This window comes from Sapajus apella, unplaced genomic scaffold, assembly GCF_009761245.1.
Source record: "Sapajus apella isolate SASKATOON/1434 unplaced genomic scaffold, GSC_monkey_1.0 scaffold31, whole genome shotgun sequence".
Lineage (NCBI taxonomy): Eukaryota > Metazoa > Chordata > Mammalia > Primates > Cebidae > Sapajus > Sapajus apella.
The window spans coordinates 11,377,439-11,396,952 of NW_022436971.1; positions in this window are offsets into that span (position 1 = coordinate 11,377,439).

The following is a 19,514-nucleotide window of genomic DNA, read 5'->3' on the forward strand; positions in this document are numbered from 1 at the left end:
CCCCACTGCAGCTGGCACCTTGGCAGCGATTGCTCCAGATGGACTGCTGCTGACATTGAAACCCTGGATAGCACCAGATCCTATGTATACTATGTTTTTTTCTATACATACAAACCTATGATAAACTTTCACTTTTTCAAGCAATTTCCAACTTCTCTTTGGTATATTCCATTGACAGCATCACACTCTTATACTTTGAAGGTATTATTAAGTAAAATAAGGGTTACTTGAACACAAGAGCTGTGATACTGTGAAAATCGATCTGATAATCAAGATGGCTAAGTGACGAATGAGTAGTGTATACAGTGTGGATATGCTGGACGAAGGGGTGATTCACATTCTGGGTGACAGATGCTTTTGTTAAATGGGATGGCATGAGATTTAATCGTCTTACTCAGTATGGCATACAATTTGAAATTTATAGATTGTTTATTTCTGGAATATTTTATTGAATATTTTCAGGTCATAGTCGACTGCAGATAACTAAAACCATGGAAAACAAAATGATGAATAAGGAAGAACTACTGCATAAAGGTCCAGTTTTATTCTTCTGCATGTGGATATTCAGTTGTCCCAATGCCATTTATTGAAGAGACTATTCCATCCCCTGTTATGTTCTGGACACCCTTATCAAAAATCAGTTGGCCATAAATAGGTAGACTTTTTTTCTGGGCTCTCCGTTTTGTTACATTGGTCTACATGTCTGTTTTTATTCCAGTATTATATATTTTTTTCATTACTGTAGCATTGTAATATATTTTTAAGTCAGAAAGTGTGATGCTTCCACTTTAGTTTCTTGCTCAAAATTGTTTTGTCTATTTGAGGTCTTTTGTAGTTCCATATTAATTTTAGTATCCTTTTTTTCTATTCTGTAGTGAATGTCATAGGAGGTTTATGAAAAAATTTGTTTAATCTGTAGATCACTTTGGGTAGTATAGACATGTTAACAATATTAATTCTTTCAATGCATGAACATGTAATATATTTTTATCTGTGTTTTCCTTAATTTCTTTCACCAATATTTTATAATTTTCATTGTATATATCTTTAGCCTATTTGGTTAAATTTATTTATAAGCATTTTATTCTTTTTGTTGCTATTGCAAATGGAATTTAAAATTTTTCCATTTAAAATAGCTCATTTATTTAGAAATGGCATGAATTTGGGTATGCTGATTCTGTATTTACAAATTGACTGGATTCATTGAGAAGCTCTAACAGGTTTTTCACTGCTGTTGTTTTCTTAGGGTTTTCTACATATGTGGTCATGTCCTCTACATATATATAATTTTGACTCTTCCTTTTGTACTTGGATACATTTTTTTCTTTTTCTTGTCCAATTGCTCTGGCTAAGACTGGTAGTAATCTGTTGAAGAGAATTGGCGAGAGTAGAAATCCTTGCTTTCTAGTGGGGTCTTAAGAGAAAGTTTTCTTTTTTATTCATCTATTAATTATTATGTTAGTTGTGAGATAAGTTTTTTATACCCATTTTGTTAAATGTTATTTATCATGAATGGATGTTGAATTTTGAAAAATATTTTTCTGTATCTATTGAGGTATTTATGTGTTGTGTTTTTTGTTTTCCTTTTAATGTGTTAATGTGGTATGTCACATTGATTGATTCATATAGGCTGAACCATCCTTACAACCCAGGGATAAATTTCTCTTGATCATGGCATAGAACTCTTTTAATATGCCATTGAATTTTGTTTGCCAGTACTTTACTGAGGATACTTGTATCATTGTTCATTAGGGACTTGGGTTGTAGTTTTCTTATAGTATTTTTGTCTAGCTTTGGAATCAGTGTGATGTTGTCCTCATAAAATAAGTTTGGAAGTGTTCCCTCTACGTCTGTTTTCTTGGAAGACTTAAAAAAGGATTGGTATTAAATCTCTTATGAATGTTTGGCAGAGTTCACCCATGAAGACATCTGGTCCTGGGCTTTTTTTGTTGGAAGTTTTGGATTATTGATTCAAACTCTATAATTATCTGTTCAGTATTTTTATTTCTTCTTGAGTCAATCTTTGTAGGTTACATTTATCAATATTTATCAATTTATTCTAGTTTATTAAACTGTTGGCATATAATTATTTATAATAGTCTCTTATAATTCAAAGGGACTAAACAGACAACAGTTAAGAAGATGGCAATGGTATATCTTTTTCTATAAATAGTTACTTTAAATGAAAATAAATTACACTCTTGAATAAAAAGATATAGCATAGTTACATTAAAAATACTAAGATTCAGCTATATGCTGTCTACAAGAAACTCACTTTAGATTTAAGGACACAGGCTGAAAGTGAAGAGATTGAAAAAAAGACATTTCATGCAAATGGTAACAACACAACAAGACACAGGGATTACTCTACTTACAGCAGACAAAATTGTTTTCAAGCCTTTGCTGTTGTTTCTAGAGAAAATAAGGGCCATTAAAAATTAACAAAATACTTAATTCAACAAAAAAATACAATTATAAATAAATGTACACCCAATATCAGATCACCTAAATATATAGAGTAAATACTGAAGACAGAAGTTGACAGCAATGCAATAATAGTAGGAATCGTTCATATCCCATTTTCAATAATTGATAGAACATATTGATAGAAAGTCAACAAGAAAGCAGCAGATTTGAACAACATTATAACCAAATTAGCATAACACATATATGTGGAACTTTCTCCCCAACAACAAAAGGATACACATTCTTCTCAAACGCAAATGGAACATTCTCCAGAGACTAGATTACATGTTAGTCTACATAAGGAATTCTAACAAATTGAAGAAGAAAAACAAGCCACATATCTCTTCCAAGAGCAATGAAATTTGAAATGAAATAGAAATCAATGGCAGCCAAAAAAAAAAAAAAGAAAAAAATTTACAAGCACATGGAAACTAATCAACACATCTTCAACAACAATTGGGTCAAAAAAGAAATAAAAAAGGAATTTTGAAAATCTTCAGATAAATGAAAGCAAAACAATACACAATATACTAAAACTTAAGGGAAATATTGCAAAAGCAGTAGTAAGTAGTGTGAGGGAATTTTATAGAAATAAACGTCTGTTGACAAAGGAAAGCATGCTAAATAAACAATCTCAATATATACCTTAAGAAATGAGAAAAAGGACAAACTAAGCCCAAGATTAACAAAAGGAAGAAAATAATAAATATAATAGCATAAATATATTAAATACAGAATAGAAAAACAATATAAAAAATCAACAAAACCAAAAGTTGGTTTAAAAAAAAAAATGTCAAACTCTTACCTAGACCAGGAAAAAGAGAGAAAAAAATAAATAGAATCATAAACAACAGAGGAGATAGTACAACAAATGCTTTAGAAATAAAAGAATAATTATTTTCTAAGCAGTATGATTTTCCAGAATAAACAGGCTAACAGGCCTAATACTGTACCTGCTGGAGAGGGATGGAAACATGTAACCCAAAAACAGAGTGAAACATAATTGATACAGAGATAGTAGTGTAAAGTAACAGAGCGTGCTCTAAAGGGAGTGCTTGGTACTTCCTGGAGAAGGATAACATTAGGAAAACCCTCTTGAGAGAAATAATTCTTGAAGAGTTTGTTTCTAGGATTATTACCTACCACACCATCAATCCTACCTCAGAGAAATAGGCTTCCCAGAGAGAGTATTGAAAGTAAAACAGAGACATGGAATGTTGAAATAATTTGATTTGTCACAGGAACTGTTTTATTTGCTATTGTTGGGGAAAAGGAGGTGAGTGAACATGCAGCGAGAGATGAGGTTAGACAGTAAGCAGGGGCAACCGTGGAGGGCATTGTATTGCCTGGTTAAGAAGTACATGTTTCAACTTCTAAATACGTATTAGTCATGCTTCTGTACAGGGACATAACTAATAGGATATATGTATATATGGAAGAGAGTTTATTAAGAAGAATTGACTCACATGATCACAATGTTAAGTCTCACAATAGGTCATCTGCTAGTTGAGCAGGGAAACCAGTGGTGGATCAGTCCGACTCCCAAAATCTCAAAAGTAGGGAACCCGACATTTAATCTTTCAGTCTGTGGCCAAAGACCCAACAGCCCCTGGCAAACCACTGATGTAGGTCCAAGAGTCCAAAAGCTGAAGAACTTGGAATCTAATGTTTGAGGGCAGGAAGCATCCAACATGAGAGAAAGATGAAGGCTGTTCTTCCATCTTCTCTTGTCTGCTTCATTCTAGCTGTGCTGGCAGCTGATTAGATGGTGTCCACCCAGATTGAAGGTGGGTCTGCTTCTGCTGGTCCACTGAGCCAAATGTTAATCTCCTTTGGAGATTCCTGCCCATTGTCATGCATTTTGTCTACCTCTTCTGGAAGTAGAATGCATCCCACCCTGTCAACTTTCAGCTTAGTTATGTTTCTTTATGGACCAATGGAATACAAACAGATGTGTCTGTGCCCATCCAAGCAAAATCTTTAAGAGCATGATTTGATTCATTTCTTGTTGTTCTTCTCTGCAATGACAATACATGTGTCCAATATTGTATCTGTTCCTTCTCTCTGGGAACCGGAATGAGAAGAAACGTGGAGTAGGGCCCTGCAGAATCAGACAGAGTCAAGTAGAAGTGCAGCTGACTCGCAGATGGAAACATATGATGTGAGCAAGAAATAAGTTTTTTGGTCACAAATGACTAAGATATCCCTGTTGATTTTATAGTGAAATTGACTAATACAAGCCCTATAAAGAATAAGCTCCTATTATCTCCATTTTCTGAGGACAAAACTGAGACATAAAGAGAATTAACTTGCCTAATCACAAAATTATATAGTCCACATTTAAGAAATAGCTTGTGTAAGGGCACAGAAACATGGAAATTTATTTATTTATTTACATATAAACCGTTAGGTAACTAATTTGCTATTACTGGATTAAAAATCAGGAAGACAATAAGGAATGGTGGAGATAAGGGTAGAAAACTAGACAGAGTTAGTCTAGTTAATGAATGGCCTTTTAAAGAATATTACTATGATTGACTTATAAATCATAAACACAGTAACATAACAAAACACTGCAGCCTGAGTAACTCAGACAACAGAAGTTTAGTTTTCTCACAGTTCTGAAAGCTAGAGGACCAAGATCAAGGTGAAAAGAAAATGTGTTTTTTGGTGAGGCCTCTCTTTCCAGCTTGTCTATGGCCATTTTCTCTGTATTTTTGCATACCCTTTTTTTCTATGCATGCCTAGAACGTGAGAGAAAGTGAGAGAGAATGCAAGCAAGTCCTTCAGTGTCTCTTCGTCTTTTTATAGGGACCCCAGTCTTATTGGATTAAGGTCCCACCCTAATTTTAACTTAACTTTAATTACCTCCTTCAGGGCCCTATTTCCAAAGACAGTCACATTCAGGGGTTAGGATTTCAACACAGAAACTGGGGGTTGGGTGGGTGCACAGTTCAGTCTGCTATGGTTTATAAATCTGGAGGAAATGCATTGTTGATGTATTTTAGAACTTTAAGTGGTTTGTACTAATCTACATTACATAAAGTGCCATATAAATTCAGTCTGATAGTAAAAACACAGATATTATATATATTAATTATACATTTATACTCTTTATATATTCAATTATTCATATATATACATCGATATATTCAATTTTACATTATATATAATCAATTGAATATGATATATATTCAATTATTTTTCTATATAGACTTATGAAAGAGAAAAGATTTTGGCCAAGGACACATGAGGAAAAACAAGGTTATTTACATTTGCTATTTCTGCAGTGTTGCCCCCTCTTAATATTCAGAACCTTCCCTTGACTTCTCAGTTGCCTTCTTTGTTTCTCAGGTGATTTACATTCAGTATTTCTGAATTTGCACAACACCTACTTTATGCCATCAGTCTGCAATGTCACAGTTTCACCCAGGTTCTGGCCCTTGATAATATTGCATCCTGGGAGAGTCAATGAGCCGTTATATACACTCAAGGAGTAATCCAGTAATTTGCTGAAGCATGGGGCAAAAAGAAAACTAAACAACAACAACAACAACAACAAAGCTAATAAAAGCCTCCCTGATGATCTAATGATATAACCATTTTCTTTTATTCAAGTATCACGTTTCACTTTCAGAACAGGTCAATTTGGAGACAGATTTTGCAACTAAAATAACAATTATTTTCTTAAATACAAGTGACTATGAAGGCATATGTGTGAATTACCAGCTGTATGGCCTTTTACTCAGATACCTTTCACACATGTAAGATTTTGTTCCAAGGACATCCACGTACTTGGCCAATTATACAATTTTATCTGTAGGCAAGCCTTACAATTACGGAATTGCGGTGGCTACTTTGATAACTACAGCAGCCATTAAAGAAACAGATGTGAAAATGGGGCTTTCTAAAAATGGTGGATATATCTCTTTACACCATTCAATAAAGTAACAAGAATGTAAAATTATCTTTATTGATTTAAATATCTGAGTCTTATTTATACTCATTTTAGTATAATTTTCATTAAATGTGATATATGTTTTCTGAATACTAAGAAATGTTTCTGGTAACTGAAGGTAAAAAGAGGTAAACGATACTGCTTTCAGAAATCTTAAAATCTACTTGCAAAAATAAGGCAATGACACTGTTTAAGGCTACTTCTACTTTTAGATTGGATTCCTCTGGAATGTTGATTTACCTTGTTTCTGACATTTCTCTCCTTTATTTTAAACACTGCCAGTCACTTGGCTTCTTATTTGTGGATTAGGAATATCACAAATGTCTCTTAAAATATCCTTTATTTAACATTCAATTCACTGTGATATGCCATTTCATCTCTCCCCTTTATATACAAGCTCCTTCATCAAACCCTTGTCTCCACACCCTGAATATTCACCCAGTATTTACTCGTCTGCATCTGGCTCTACCGCCACCAGGACACCTTCATTAAATGCCATCAGGTGCTTTGTAATTGCTGAATCCATAGAGCACTTTTAAGTTCTTTTCTAGGCTCCTTCCTGATGAACTTGACTCAGTTGGCAACGCTTTTTGTCCCATTCTGCCACGTTTCGCATATCTCTTCTGATTCTCCTCCTGTCTCTGACATTGGTTATGACTCCTTTGCTGGGTCTTCCTTTTATTCTGATACTTTATATTGAAGTCTGTCTTAGCATTTGTCTTACCCTTCAGCCTCCTCATAGAGCCTCTAATATAACTTGAAATTCAGCCAAATGCTGACTATTCTCTAATCTGTTTTCTCAGCCCAAACTCCCTGAGTGCCAGACCTCAACATCCAGCTGCCTCAGAGATAGCTCCATTTGGGAGCTTCATAGCACCTAAAATCTGCACAGGTCGAAGGAGTGTCTGCTCTTCTTTCTGCATTTCCTGTCTCTGGTAACTGCCACCAAGAGCCAAGCAGGTACCTCCGTGGAGTGTTGGGGTCATTCTGGTACCCTTCTTCTCTCATATGCCCTTCTATGATCATTCCAATCTGTTACTTAGCCCTGTAGATTCTGTTTACATCTCATGCATAGATTTGACTTTTAGCTGTTGTTCTTAAGTATATTATAATAACCTGTTAACTGGTTCAATGCCCCTTCTCTCGCTCTCTCGTCTCTCCCCAACCTCTCCCTCTTTCATACACAGGCACATACGCACATGCACATGTTTTGCTTTTTTTCCAATCCATTTTGCATAGGTTGCCATGTCCATAACGCAAATTAGGTCACCTTCATGGTGAACTCCTCTCATGTCTCTCATTTTTAAAACCTAAATTCTTGAACATGACATTCAAAATTCCCATTATATGCCATAATCCCTATTTCCAGGCTTCTCTCTTTTATCAGTCTCCATCTAATTTCTTGCAATTTCTGATTACACACAGATGTTTCTCATTCAGTGGCTGTAGTAATTGTTTTTTTTCCTCCAGGAAATGTTCTACCTCTATACAGACTTCTTTGACTGGCACTTAGCTTTTAAGATACCTTGTATAGCTCACATGCCACCTTTTTACATAACATTTTATGGTCTCTTGCCACCCTAAGTAGAATTGACCTTGTTTTTCCACCACAACCAATGTCTCAGTGCACCTCTAATATTGGTTGAACAAATACCTTAATCTTCTCCTAAGCAATATATCCTTTCTATATCTCAATATAGTTTAGAGAAATGTTAAGATATATTAGAATATGTGTATTAAAATGTTTTCAGTCAATGACCAAATGAATGAAATGTACAAATACCTAAAGAGATAGGCAGGACTGAATATATTATTAGAGAAGGATAAAAAATATCTCATGTTTCTGAGACAAGAGAAGAAAACAGAATTTCTAGCTTTAAGAAAGATTTCATGAAGAAAATGAAATTGCTTCAGTTCTATAGAATATTTAGAAACCTGGAATGAGGGTGACATGAGACCCAGACTGTAATCCGGTATATTCTATTTTATTGCTAACATATCTGTATAAATATATTGTGAAGTAAACTAACTTCTGGGTGATTGAAATTTCTGGTTATTTGAAATTTTTCTCTGTTTGTACAATGACACTATTTCTGATCATCAGCCATAAAACTTCCTCACTCTATTATCTTAGACAATTTATTTTATCTTAGACATTTCTTCTCTAGTCTTTGCCACCGTAAATACTTTACCAGTATCTTAAAGTCTAATTGTGAAATAAGGCAATGACACTATTTAAGGCTGCTTTTAGACTGGATATCTCTGAAATGTTGATTGACCGGGGTTATGACATTTCTCTCCTTCATTTTGCTAGTATGTAAAACCAGAATTCTCGTTTACTGTGATTATTTATCTCTAGAAATTCTTTTTCTGAAATAGCAAGGTAAATAAAAAGTAGCAATGCCCTTTTTTCTCTTCTATATTTTCTTTCTCTGCTGCATTCTGGAGACTATTATGGAACATGTCTCTGGATCAGCAAAATATTGTCTAAATGTCAAAGGCATTGTGCCCTGGGATTTCAATTGGTAGCTTGATTATGGGAATCCCAATGACTTTTAAAAATAGTTTTTTTCTTATACAAGATATAGAAACAGTAACTTTTTACTTGTGCACTAGTCATAACAATTTACAAAACATTTTCATTTGCATCATTTCATTAAGACTCACAACAAACTGGGAAGCAGCATCCACATTTTCTTTATAGAGATGAAAAGACAAAATCAGATTAAGTTTCTTCTTTAATGGTACAAAAGAATAGTAAGTGATAATACTGGAACTTGATTTCAGGCCTTTTTCACTTAGAAATTTATTCAAAATAAATGAGTTCATGTCCTTTGCAGGGACATGGATGAAGCTGGAAGACATCATTCTCAGCAAACTAACACAAGAGCAGAAAACTGAACCCTGCATGTTCTCACTCATAAGTGGGAGTTGAACAATGAGAACATACGGACGCAGGGAGGGGGAACATCACACATTGGGGCCTGTCGCGGGGTGGAGAGCAAGGGGCTGGGAGAGCATTGGGACAAATACCTAATGTACATGGGGCTTAAAACCTAGATGACTGGTTGATAGGTGCAGCAAACCACCATGGCACATGTATACCTGAGTAACAAACCTACACATTCTGCACATGTATCCCAGAACTTAAAGTAAAATTAAAAAAAAAAAAGAAAGGAAATCAATATCTGTCTTTCAAGACAGCCTAGGCCATGGAGAGACAGCTCTGATTATCTGTAAGTTCATTCGCCTGTTAAGTGAAATGTATCTCAGACAAAACTTTCATTTCCAAATTCAAAGCTTTGAGTTTTATTTAGAATCATAAACACAGGGACAAATAAACAGCTTTCTCTTTTTAGTTTTCCTTTGAGATGACATGAAGCTCAAAACCCAGTTGTTAGACTAAGAGGTGTTAATAGGATCTGGAGGAGAGGCACACAGTTTGATATTCTGAGCCAAAGACAGGCTTGCTGGGCTGTTTCCTCTATCACATCTTCATCAGCCACCACACTGTGTCATTACTCACATGTTTTAGCATCAACAAGCTGCTCTGACATCCTCCCTAGCCCCCTTTCTCTCTAGAAATAAATGCTATTGATCAGCAGTCACCATATCTAAAGCTGGCAGGAATGCATGAACTTATTAAGTTTCTTTATTAAAGTTGACTATAATCTGGAAGGAAGAGTTGATTCCCCCTGGATTCATGGTCATTTATATTTTTTCCTTGTAATCCTCCATTTGAAACATTTCATTACACACTGTCTAATGGGGTTTGGGAACATTTTTGTTCAGTAAACGATTTTTGTCATGCTGCTTTTTCCCAATCATTAAAAACTCAGTAGAAGGTCCACAGAGAAAGATGCAAAGTGCAGCTGTGGATATCTACAAGCTTAATATGTGGTCAATTATATTTGCTCTAATTTATAAGGTGATTTGAGACTGGGTTTTAGATCCAAGGAGTTTAACTGTAACATTCACCCTTTAGTGTCCTTGTGTTCTATCCATTATTTTCCTTTCATATCTCTCAAATTTCAAGGTTTTATTTTTTCCTGCAGCTGTTAAATTCAATCTTTCTCTTGAATTTCAGGAAAAGCTTTATAATGAATTTCTTTGCTGCCAACCACTCTTTCCCTTCTCCTTCTGTCCTCCCTCCTTTAACCTTTGTTTTGCAGCCCACGCTATCTGTTTAGTATACACATATAATATGTCACCCACTATGCACTTAAAATTTCTAATGATTCCTCATTACATTTAAGCAGGAAGCCAAATTCACTTCTAACCCCAAGATGCCTTGTCTGATTCCTCAGCTCTGTATTCAGCCATTACTTCCCTCTTGCCTGTCTCATGCTTATCCTTCAACTTCAATGAACTCCTTACCATTTCCTTTAATAAAATGTATGGCTGTGCCTATGACACCATATCCCTTCTCACCTAACCAACTTGTATTAATCTTTGGGACTCAATTTTTTCCTGGGGTTTTTTTCCTGCTCTAAGTATGTCTACCATGTAGATCCCATGTATCAGTGACTTTCTGTTAGGGCTCTTAATATATTCAACTGTAATTACCTGATTACTTGAGTTTCTAACTACTACTCCTGAGCTCTTTGAAGACAGCATCTGTGTCTTTATAATTCCTTTGTCTGTAGTTTCTAGCTCTGTGCCTGGAAGAGTAGGTTTTTAATAAAACATCGTTGAATGATTGAGCGAAGGAATGAACGCATAAACACATAAAATAAAGTAAAACACTGTATAATGGACAATATTTGCTTATCAGATAATTTTCAGCTCCAGTAAGCAAGAGTTGTGATGTCTGAAAAACATAATTTGGAGGACAAAATATACAGACCTGTGATGCTGAAAATGTTAGATTTGCAAAGGACTGTAGAGATTTCCTAAAGTGTTCAAATGAATCTAGTTCAGCTCTTCACTTGGTAGATGGAGGAGCTATTCTGAAGATGTTGAGGGGCTCCCTGGAGTTACAGAGCTAAGTCCCTCAGAGCTAGAGCACAGGACTTTTAAGTACTGCTTGTATATGACTGTGAAGAGTTAGTCACTTCATTTTTACCAGAATTGCAATGGTTATATAGTATGTGCTATCTTCATAAAAATATATATTACTCAGCAACCCATATGGTTAGAGGCAGGAGTTCTAAAAGAAGACTGTTCAAACCACAGGCTTCTCCAAGTTCCCAAGTTTTACTGGAGATAATTTCAACATTTTTCTAAAATATACTATTGACTCATCATAAGTTAAGAATGCATTAACACCCCCACAAAATGTAACCAAGAAACAGTGTTTCACCTGAAAGTGTATAATCTAATTAAAAATGAATAAAACCTGAATATCTCATTTTCTTCCTGCTGCTTATTTTTTTCCTTTTATTCTGAATATATTCCAATTATCTACTTAGGGCTCTCCATCAAGTATGAGAACATAGTTAACTTTCTCAGCGCTAGGAGACATAGGGAGATAATTCCTAGTTTTAGCAGGAATTCATCAGTCTTGCTAATAGTAATATCAGAAGCCCTATTCAACTTTTCAATATGTCTAATGCCTGTTATGCATTACCTCTCAATGAAATTACACAAATTTACTGGAATGTTAACTTTGCTGAATGGTTACAACTGGGAAGAGCATGTTGATTGCTGTTACATATTTCTTTGCCCAATAACAAGTGGAAATTGAAAAGAGTCGACCATTATAGAATAAATGCAGTTTATTTGGTAGATGTTTGCTTTCTAAAAGTCGTGTCCAAAATTCTCCACAAAACTGAAAGAGAATTGCTTGATTATAACAAGATTGATGCCCCTTGACAGAGTAGAAACTTCCTATGTTTTCCAGGTCTGATATTCTGAAAAATGGACTATGGGAGCTCATAAGTAGAGGTAATTATTTCACTATAACTGGTTCCTGAAGTATTGAAGAGGGTTAGTAACTGAGCAGCATCCTGAATTGAGCCTCTTTAAGGATCACTGAGGTCCAATAACTTGTGTCAAATCATTGTCACAGGATTTGAAGGACTTGGGTAGGGACTCATGAGTGAGGAAACTGATAGAAAGTTCTGGAGTCCCTTCTAATCTTTGCACTTTCAATATCAGACATGAGCTAGATATGAGAACTGGAAATGACAGTTTCTAATTTATATAAGATCTCCGAGTTATGAGTGGCAGAGCCCAAGTCTGAGCTTAGAAGACAGCTGCTCTCTGTAATTCTACAGTACACACAAGGGACCTATCAATCGACAAACTATATAAGTACCCCAAATTAATATGAGAAGAGCTATCACCAAAGTGTTTTTAATCAAGTCAGACTATTCAAAACCCACTGCTCAGTAAACGCTGAGATGTTTGGCTTTGGCCACTTTTCTATTTTTGAGGCATGGGGAATATGAATCTTTCAGAAATGCAATTTCCTATTAGGGATGTTATATAGGAAAATAGCACTGGAATAAGAGTTAAAACTGGTATCTAATTTTGTTCCATTTGCTGAATTGCTATATTACCTTGGATAAGTCACTTAATCTTTCTAAATCTTATTCCTTATCTATAACATTAATGGAGGTGTGGTTGAATGTGTTCTTGGAAGCCTTTTGGCTTCTTTAAAGTTATCTTAAAACAAGGATGAGACTAATTCTAGTATAATCAGGATTGATTATTTCTTAAGGGAAAGAGTTATAATATCTTATTTATGTGCTTTTGTGGCAAATTGTTCAGTTGCATTTGCCCTTAAATGCTCTCCACTTAGTAGACAGTCTGAATTTTCAAATCTTATGGAAATAAGTGATTTCCCTAAACCTTAGAGATATTTTCTGCTAGGCTGAATTGTTAAGGCTTTTTAAAAGTTCTAACTCAGGTTATTTTCCTTCCTTCAGTGATTGATTGGTGATGGTTGAAAATAAAATTAGAAGGTGTCCCCCAACTGTGAAATGACTCATAAGAAAGGTTCAAAGTGTTCTCTTTTGAAAAGTTCTTAGATTAAGAAAGTGCTTTATTCCCCTAAAATATCTTGGATGAAATGTCCAACCCACTTAGAATGATCTAATGTTAGAAATAGAAAGGACCTTAGTTTCACTTTCTACAAGCATCTTTTTATGGATGTGAAATTTGAGGTCCAGAAATATTTTCTTAACTGGGGAAGGGGAACAAGATGGGGAGAAAACCAATCCTACAGCATGTTTCACTCTCTTTTAATAATCATCTTTTATATTTATATTTTATTTTAAAGTTTACTAAGCACTGAACACTTAATTTCATATGCATTATCAGCCAGTGAGAAGGTTAGACTGTTATAAATATTCAGTTTTATGTTGCAGTGGTAATAACTAGCTAAATCAAGAAGAAAATAAAGGCTTTCTGCTTCAGATCAGTGTTATTTCCACTCATTAATCTACCTTAAAATTTTAACTTTAATTATTAAAGAATAAATTAAATATTGATGCTGTGGTTATTTTCAGCTGTTTCTCATTTAGATTGCCCCTTCTTCTGATAAAATTATTATCTACAGTGAGATGCGGAAATTTCTTTACTGAAAAATTGTTTGATCTGACAATAGTGAAACAAAAATATAAGTATCTTTGCATGCTTCTTTTAATATTTATTAGATGAATGGTAGAGGATAAGGAAGGAGGGCTGGGACATCCCTAGAGATGGAAGTCAAGAGTCTTTTGCTGGTAAAGTCAAGCTGCTGGACTTTACAAGGCAAAGGAGTTTGGTCCCACTCTAACCTAACCAACACTGTTGTGAGTCTGCCATGGCTGCTGTGTTCATAGTCACCTCTTCTTTCTGAGAGACACTGGAAACAAAGAACAAACATAGCTTGCTCCATCTTCTTTCTAATACTTTGCCAGAAAGTGATCAGGAAATAAAGTTATTAATTAGTAACACATAACAAATATGAAGTAAATAGAATAAAGTAAAACTAAGCTTTCATTAGGCATAGATTATAGATCTCCACCCTGTGCTATGTATGGCATGCCAATGTTGAATACTTACCATGAATTCTAGAAAGGGAAAAAGGATGGCAACTTGTTTGGGAAGGGAGCTTCCAAGCTAGATTGGAAGTCATGTTCTGCCTAGCAAAATGCCCTAGCATGAGATGATAATTAAGCAAAAAAGAGGAAAGAAAAGAGCTACCACTCCTAGGAAGAACCGAAATGGCTTTTCTACCTTGCCTCTACCATCCTCTGCTGATTCCCCATTAAAATCATGATGCAGGAGCATTATATTTGAGAATCACACACTCATTTCAGAAAGGTTGTATTTTTTTCAGTTCTAGAAAAACCAATGTTATAGATTCTATTTGCCCAAGGAAATAGAGCCAGGAGGATCACCTCACAGATCCCACAAGAGTGGCCGATAAGGAAGGAGATTGCTCCAAAACTCATGCTGTCATGAGTGAGGAGATGGTATCCAAACCACTACAGTACGAAATATTTTCTTTACATTTTTAGGCAACTTGAAGAACAACTATATAAGAAAGTTAAGGGAAATGTGACTTTAATTTACAAGTGAAGAACACAAGGCCCAAAGACGTTAATTTATATGCCTAGGGCCAGGTATTTTGAGTCATAATTTATGAGTTTTTCCATTTCTAACAGTTTCCTCCCATTTGGGATAAAACTTGTGCCTCATATTTATTACTTTTTATTGAACCATTATGTGGTGTTCACTGAGTCAGGAATAAACAAAGCTTCTCTGATCAGTGGTAAGGAGTGTATTATTTTCATTTTCTCCTGACAGTCAATACAAGAGAAAATATAGAACGTTTCTGATAAACTTCCTTTTTACTTCTTATTTTTTCTTAATTCTATCTTAGATATGTAGTTCTTAGTGGATTGATTTGCCCATTTCTGGACCCAAGAGGATGCATAAGAATCGGGGATATATACTGGGGCAATGGCCTTGCAAAGCCCAAAGCTGGCGCTTATTCTCCAAGGATAGAGTAAACACATATAATTTGGCTAAAAGTAGAATTTTCTGCACACTTCTGTAGACTAAGAGAAAAAAGGACTGGGAATATTGGAAGCAAAATCCATATTTTTCTTTCTATATTCCAATCTCAGGTGTGTTGGAGAAAGATTAATCATTTTTCTTTTATCCATTCTGATTATAGGTGTAAAAAATAAAAATTAATCAATTACCATTACTTCTTATAGTTTTATAGCCCTCACAGAATTTTAATAAGACAGAGGAGTTTGGTAGGCAGACTAATAGACTCCAACAGGACTCCACACCCTACTGGAACCTATGAATATGTTACTTTTCATGGCCAAAAGACTTTGCAGTTATGATTAAGTTAGAGATATTGAGATTGAGAGACCATCCAGGATAATCCTGGTGAGCCTGGTGAATTTACAGGGATCTTTATGAGAGGGAAGCATATGGTTAACATCAGAAAAAGATGTGATGAAACTAGAGATTGAAATGATGCTCTTTAAAAATGAAAGAAGAGACACAGAGCCAAGGATTTTAGGTGACCTCTAGAAGCTTAAAGAAACAAGGAAAAGATCTCCTAGAGACTACAGAAAAAACGCAGCCTTGATGATGCGCTGCTATTAGTCATATGACTTCTGGAACTCTAAGAGACTATATTTGTGTTGTTTTAAGCCACTAAGTTGATGGTAATTTGCTACGGCAGAAACAAGAAAACAATATAGGCTCATCAGGGGAAGGCGTAGTATGTTTCAAAGAAAAGTCATTGAAGAAACACAGAACTGAAGTACCTCAGTTTTACATTCCTATTAGACTATAGGGCCATGTTTTAATTTAATCCTTCATATTTTTGTGTTAATGCATACATATACTCATTGAGTACCAAAAGCTATTCCCAGCACTGCTCAATGGGTTTCTTATTTGAAGTCCAACAATGTCCTCTGAGATACGCAATTGAACTTGAAAGGCTCTTGAATTATTATTTGAAGTGGATGCATGTTGGGAAAATAGAAACTAAATTCGGAGGCCATTTTGCCACAGGAAGAGGCTGGGGCAAGACTAAGTGGTAAAGAAACAGAAACTGGTGGCTCAGGTCTGGATGTGGGCTTCCTAAAACAGAGGACAGCAGCTTTAGGATTACTTTCTGGCCTCTATGGCTAGGGAAACAGGAAGATCTAAACAGACACTCTTTCCAGGAATGAAGGCACTGCATTTTGACCTTCCTTTCCTTGTGCTGTCTCTCAGGCATTTATATGTGGAAGATTGAGTGTGGGATAGAAAATAACCTAAAACTGTGGCTCAGGAAAGCAATGGTTTGCCATTGGGTACACTTAGATGTGTGTACTTTTGGAGAACTCAGTTGTTCCTGGCTCCTTGACCAAATGTCTACTCCTCACACCCTGCCCCCAACATTCCAACTCCACAGCCTCCAAGTAAAAAGCACTTGGCACATACAATTTAGAGGCTGAGCTTTCTTAATCCTTTTGCCATTGTGAAAGACAGGTGTGAAAACTGTTGGAAACTGGAGCTATTTTACCTGGTAGGAGTTCATTGTGCTAACCCTCTTGGAAAATGGTGTGCACTTTTTTTTTTTTTTAATTCTCAAAATAACTCTCTTTATGGAAGGTGATAATTTTACATTTTTCAATTTATATCTTTTTTTGAAACATTATTCTTACTAAATATCTTTGAAAAACTAAAATAACATTTGTAATCACTATAATGTTACTAATAGCATGATTACTAGTAACAGTAGCTGATATTGAATAGGTTCCAATAATGTGAAAGTTGCTGAATTGATATATAATATATACATTATCATTAAAACCAAGAATAATTAATTAAGTAGGAAGTACTCTATTATCGTCATTTCCTTGACAGGGAAACTAAGGCTTGGAAAGGGACAGGTCACCTACAAAATAAAGTCAGCCTGTGTCAGAGAATCTCAGAAGATAAACTTTGCAAATAGATCTTCTAACTTTAGCCAATGAATCATGTAATTACTTGAAGCAGAAAGCATCTTCTTTAACTTTGTAAGCCCAAGACATAACATCATTCAATGCCTGCAATAGATGCTTAAGAATATTTATTGAATTTTCACTTTGAGATCAGGCACTGGGTTTGTATCAAGTTATTCTGTACTCATCACAAAAGTTTGAGACACCAAATTGCCAAATGTCTACATAGAAAAAGTAAATAAAATCACACTCAAAAATTGCTGGTAAGGTTGTAAATTGAATGTATCCTCTTGGGGTTTGTTCTGTCATACAAACCCTGAAATATAAATGCCAAAATGTTGAAAGACTCATGGATTGCCCTTGTTCCCTGGTTTTAATAAGGCAATTGACAGACAACATTGTGTATTTCACCCAAGGTTTTGGTGTTATCTAGGCAGACAAATAGTCCCTCAAGTTCAGTGGTTTCCAGTGCAAGTGGGAGAAAATAGCATATAAGCCCTCTGTCCCTGACATTTTATCTAGTGACCCATGACCCATGTGAAACAGGTGGTCCATATTCAACTGACTGGAGATGCATATTCCTGTATCAGAGACAGAATGAATCCTGCTTTAGGCATCAGTCCCTCCTTTTCTCTCCATCATCAACACATAACATCTAATACAGACATCCCCACCCTACTCAAATCCAGCATGACAGATCACACAAATGACTTTGACAAGTACTTAGAAGCAGATAATTTATTGATGAATTGGTTGGTTGATTAATGAAGTTTCTGGTTTTAAGAATAACTTTTTGATCAACAGAAAAATATAAAAAGCCATTGTGGAAATAAATCACTCAGGCATGATACCCATGGTGAGTGTGATTATTTTTTTTTTAGCTTAGAATGAAGAGGGAAACTAAAAATTTTTGTAGAAATAGCATTCTTAATAGTCTCAAAAATACTAGTGAGATCTGCTATGGTAAGAAAGTTTGTGTTCCTCCGACATTTGTATTATTTCAACATATGAATTTTGGAATTCTAACCCCCAAGGTGATAGTATTAGGCAGGGCCTTTGGGAAGTGGTTAGGCCTGGAGGTAGATGCTTCATGAATGTGATTAATAGTCTTTTACAAGAGGGTCCTAGAGAGTTCTTTTGCCCCTTGAGCCATGTTTGCATAGAGTGAGAAGACGCTTTCCATGAGCCAGAAAGCATGACCTCAGCCAACACCAATACTTGCAATCACTGATGTACAGCCTCACTCAGGTACTTCTTGAAGGAAATATAAGAGATAAGTAGGTCCATTCATCTTTATGCCTTGCAGACTCAGTTCCTTCTTTAGAAAGCTAGGAAACAAGAATCTGATCACAGGTTTTACCAATGCAAAGGATTAATCCACACCATTGATGGCCAAGAAACCAGCCAGTGAAAGCAGGATGCAAGAACATCTTGAGACAGGTTGGTGCAATTCTTCACTTTCACAGAGAGCTACACTTTTTGTCCTCAGAAAATCCAGACAAAATTGAAACTGCGTTGGCAATGTTAATAACCACAGAAAAAGCCTCTGTTGTTCCTCACCACTTCATTTTCAAACCCTGTGTCTCAATCAGTTCTTATAAAAACAGACACTGACTCCACAGGCCCGAAGCTATTCTCCCAGGAGACGCTGAAAATGAAAAAGAAGTCAGCAGCCCTGGATGAAATCCACTTCATACTTGATTCATAACAATTGCACCACATAGGGTATTGAAACACAATGAGTCTTTGGGACCATTTTCAGAAGCAATTTTGAAGTTTACTTTTTAAAGAAGAGGCTATGGTATTTGAGGGTAGCAATTGGCAAACTTTTTCTCTAAGGGAACAGGTATTAAACATTTTGAATTTGTGGGCCAAGAGACCATGTCAAGGATATTCTATGGGTGCTATATAATAAGAGATATCAGAATCAAAGCTTGCCATGCTGGCTTTTTTTCCTTGGATGGTCCGCAGACATCTGGGTTGGTAAGCATGCTTTGGATCCGTCGGATAGCAGACATTCTTCAGAGGAGATGGAATGTAAGCCTGGGTTGAAAGAGGCTGTCCTTTGTACCTTCCGTCCCAGTGACAACCAGATCTAGGCATGCTCTTTCTCCTCCTGGGGAGTCTGCCCTTCTTAACTAGGCCAGCTGGCTGGAGCAAGGAGACTCACCAAGTTATCGAATTCTAGACTGAGATTTCAC